This window comes from Myotis yumanensis, unplaced genomic scaffold, assembly GCF_028538775.1.
Source record: "Myotis yumanensis isolate MYYU_CA2020_CCGP unplaced genomic scaffold, mMyoYum1.0.hap1 SCAF_3, whole genome shotgun sequence".
NCBI lineage: Eukaryota > Metazoa > Chordata > Mammalia > Chiroptera > Vespertilionidae > Myotis > Myotis yumanensis.
Genome location: NW_027223754.1, coordinates 122,949,424 through 122,954,191, shown reverse-complemented (window position 1 = coordinate 122,954,191; position 4,768 = coordinate 122,949,424). Strand labels below are relative to the sequence as shown.

Below are 4,768 nucleotides of genomic sequence, written 5' to 3'. Positions count from 1 at the left end.
TTTTGTTATGGAGAATGCTCTGAACATTTATATAAATAGTTACTTTCCCCCTCATCTCTGCCTGAAACATAAGGGAGTTGTTTTTTGTTTTTTTTAAAACATATTTTTATTGACTTCAGAGTGGAAGGGAGAGGGAGAGATATAAATATTAATGATGAGAGAGAATCATTGATTGGCTGCCTCTTGCATGCCCCACACTGGGGATCTAACATGCACCCAGGCATGTGCCCTTGACCGGAATCGAACTCTGGACCCTTCAGTCTGCAGGCCGACACTCTATCCATGGAGCCAAACCGGCTAGAGCCATGAGGGAGTTTTTGTTAGATCCTCACCTTGAGAATCAGGTGGGATTCCTGAATATAAAGCCCATGAAATTGCACCCCCAGGAGTTTCTCACTCTCAAGTTTCCCCACATTGAGCCTCCAGCAATTCATCAAAATTATCATTTAAGTGTTCCTACCATTTTATGGCAGCAGCAGCTTCCTCTCTAGCTAAACAGATAGAGGATGTGATTTCTCTGCATTCACCTGTCTCTCCAGATTTTAGGGTGGTGCTTTGCCCTAGGACATCAGTTTTCTGATGAGTCTAAGAAAAGCCACTTATTTTCAGTTTGTTCGGCTTTTATCATATGAGGATGGAAGTGACGAATGTTATAAGCTCTTTACATGTCATATCTGAAACTGGAATTCCTTCTTTTTTATTTATTTATTTTTTACTTTTAATCTCTATGTTTCTTTGAATCTAAGCTGCTTTTCTTGTCAACAGCATATAGTTTGGTCTTGCTCTTTTTTATTCAGAATGACAATCTGTGCCTTTCAATTTTTGAACAAAAAGGGGCCGCATACTAAACCTGACAAGCCCAGGGAGGCCTGCATGTCAGGGCTTACACACTCAGAGACTGAAAGTAACCACATAGGATGCTCTGAAATTAAAACTTCCTGACTGGCGCTTGAACCTGTCTCAGCTTCTCACCTTCCTCCTTGGACAACATGAGCTTTAGCACCTGCTCCAGCTTCTCCACAAACTACTGGACCCTGGGCTCCGTGCAGTCACCCAGCAGCAGCATGGCCAGCACATATGCAGGCTCTAGGGGCTTGGCCTCCAGATCTCTGAGCCCCACTGCAGCAGTGTGCAGGGCAGCTGGGAATCTGGGGGCCTGGCTGCAAGGATGGCCAGGGGTCTGGCAAGTATAGGGGCATCCAGAGTGAGAAGGAGACTATGCAATGCCTGAATGACCATCTGGCCTCCTACCTGGAGAGGGTGCGAAACCTGGAGGCTGATAATTAGGGACTGGAAAGCAAAATCCAGGAACACTTGGAGGAGAAGGGATCCAGGTCAGAGACTGGGGGTATTATTTCAAGACCATCGAGGACCAGAGGGCTCAGATCTTTGCAAGTCCTGTGGACAATACCTGCATTATTCTGCAGATTGGCAATGCCCATCTTGCTGCTGAAGGCTGGCTGAGTGGAGTATGAGACGGAGCTAGCCATGCACCAGTCTGTGGGGAGTGACACCAATGGGCTCCGAAAGGTCACTGATAACACCAATGTCACTCAGTTTCAGCTGGAGACAGAGATCGAGGCTCTCAAGGAGCAGCTGCTCTTCATGAAGAAGCACGAGGAGGAAGTAAATGGTCTGTAAATTAGACTGCCAAGTCTGGGTTGACTGTGGAGTTGGATGCCCTTGGATCTCACGACATCAGCAAGATCATGGCAGACATCTGGGCCCAGTATGATGCGCTGGCTCGGAAGGACCGAGAGGAGCTAGACAAGTAGTGGTCCCAGTGGATGGAGGAGAGCACCGCAGTGGTCACCTCACAGACCACTGAGAGGAGCTGCTGAGATGACACTCACAGAGCTGAGACATAGGGTCCTGTCCTTGGAGATCGGCCTGGACTTGATGAGAAATCTGAAGGACAGTTTGGAGAACAGTCTGAGGGAGTGGCGATGTGCTATGTCATGCAGATAGAATAGCTCAAAGGCTGGCCCAGACTCGGGCAGAGGGGAAGTGCCAGGTCCAGGAGTAAGAGGCCCTGCTGATTATTAACATCCAGCTGGAGGCTGAGATCACCACCTACCTCCGCCTGCTGGAAGAAGAGGAAGACTTCAATCTTGGCGATGCCCTCGACAACAGCCACTCCATACAATCCATCCAAAAGACCACCAACTGCAGGATTGTGGACAGCGAAGTGATGTCTGAGGTCAACTACACCAAAGTTCTGAGACATGAAGGGCAGCAGAAGTAAGGCACCCTGTTGGGGAGGGGGAGGCAGGAGGCCAATAAAAGTTCAGAGATCATTGAAAAAAACAACTTCCTAATTAAAGGCCAGTCGTGGTGGGTAGTCCTGTCGTAGGCCAGTATCTTCCTTGACAAAGACAGTCTTTACCTGAACTGAGCCTTTTGCATCTAGAATAGCATACCTTTGGAATATCAGAGTAATCCCCTTTGTCAGATCCCTCAGGGCACAGTCTCTCACTAGAACCCCTCAACGTTATCTCCTTCTCCGGCATACCATCTCTATGTGCTGTAAATGTTCATTGTTAACAATGTAAAAGAAATATGGGCCTATCCATTTTACTTTTCATCCAATCCCAGAGATTCCTCTGCTTTTCTTTCTCCCACCTCCCAAATCTATCACCAATGAATTTTATGTGATCCCTCTATGTCTTCCCCTTTGATTCTGATGTATAAAATAAGTGGTAAAACTGCCATTTTCCAGAGCATTTTTTTCAATCCATTGAGATTTTGCTTCCCAGCAATTGTCATAAGTTTGGCTCAAATAAACATAAAAATTCTCTACAGGTTTGGACATTTCTTACATTGACCAAGTGGAATGCTTAGTTACAATCCTCTACCCAATTCCAAAGTGTGGGATTTTTCTCCACATCACCAAGCAATTCTCTAACACCAACTGGGTGTCCTACAATTCAATTCAGTTATGACAATACTGTATACCCAGAGATAGCAACAGGGTAAGTGCTCCAGCCCACAAGACTGCCTTCACTTCAGATGCCAATCACAAATCTAGGTTGTTACCTGTACTTCTGACTGACTGGCTGAAAATCAGAAGTTCCCAGGACACTCTCCTTGGATTCAATTAATTTGCTAGAGCAGGTCACTGAACTCAGGAAACAAATTTACTCACTAGATGAACAGTTTATTACAAAGACTATTAGAGGATACAAATCAACAGATATGTAGGGTGAAGTCCAGAACAAAGGAACTTCTGTACTGTGGAGTTTGGGGCCTGGTGTGGTGGCATGTGGAAGTGTTCTTGTTCCCCAACCTGGAAGTTCAACATGTGGGATTTCCCCCTCTCCTTTTTTTTTTTTTTTTTTTTTGAAGCTTCACTACATAGACATGATTGATTAAAACATTTCCCATTGATGACTAATTCAATCTCCATCCCCTCCATCCTTCTCAGAAATGAGGAGATAAGACTGAAAGTTCTAAACCTCTAATCACGGTTGGTTCCCTTGGCCACCAGCTCCCCCATCTAGGGGATTTACAAAAGCCATCTCATTGACATAAACCCAGATGTGGTGGAAAGGGGATTGTTATGAATAAAGCAATTTCAAGAATGGAGGACAAAAGACCAAATTATATAGCAAAAGATGTTCCAATTGCTCTGATTGCTTAGGAAATTCCAAGGGTTTTGGGAAATGTGACTCAGGAACCCTGGACAAAGGCCAAATAAAATTTTATTATAAATCACAATATCAGAATAGTCCATTTATATTTAGTGTAGTTACTGATATGCTTGGATTTACATATGCTTTTTTGATATGTATTTTCTATGTTCCCTTTTTTAAATTCTTCTTCCCTCTTACTTCTTTTTCTTGTGTTAAATAAAAATTTCTAATGTGTCATTTAATTCCTCTGTTAATTTTGTTGTTATGTTTTTTAGTTATTTTCTTATTGATTGTTCTAGGTATTGCAAAATGCATATCAATTTATCACAGTTTAATTCAGAAAATACTAAATTAATTCTAGAAACTTGCCCAGCCTACATGGCTCAGTTGGTTGAGCATTGTCCCATACACCAGGAGGTCCCAGGTTTGATTCAACCAATTGATGTTTCTCTCTCATTGATATTTTTATCTCTCTCTCCATCTCCCTTCCTCTCTCTGAAATAAAAAAAAAATATTTTAAAAAGTAGAAACTTGGTTCCAATATATTTTCTTTTCTTCTCCCTTACTTTGTTCCATTATTATGATATCTATTTCCATATATACTATATACTCAACAATACAGTGTTACAATTTTTGCTTTATATAATTTGTCTTTTAACAAAAGAGAAAAATGAGAAAATATATTTATAGAGTCTTTTATATTTACACACATATTTGCCATTTCTGGAACTCTTCATTCTTACTCTGGACTTGTATATTATCAGGTATAATTTTCCTTTCAGCCTTAAGGACTTCCTTTAGTATTCCTTATAGGGTATGTTTTCTAGCAAAACATTGCTTTGGTCTTTGATTATCTGGGAATATCTTTAGCTTTATTTGTGAAGGATTGTTTTGCTGGATATAGAATTCTGGGTTGAAAAATCTTTTTCACTACTTTGACTATGTTGTTCCACTGCCTTAGGGCCTCCATTGTTTCGGAATTGATTCATTTGTGTAATTTCCATATTTTTTTAATAAATTTTTATTGTTCAGATTATTACAGTTGTTCCCCTTTTCTCCCCCCATAGTCCCCTCCACCCAGTTCCCACCCCACCCTATGGCCTCCCCCCCCCCCCCCCACTGTCCTCATCCATAGG

At 42.3% G+C, this 4,768-nt stretch overlaps 1 pseudogene; it reads left to right on the top strand.

The window, feature by feature from the left end:
- The first annotated feature begins 989 nt into the window (after positions 1-989).
- LOC139006317 (keratin, type I cytoskeletal 18 pseudogene) lies at positions 990-2,245 on the top strand (annotated as a pseudogene).
- The last annotated feature ends 2,523 nt before the right edge of the window (positions 2,246-4,768 follow it).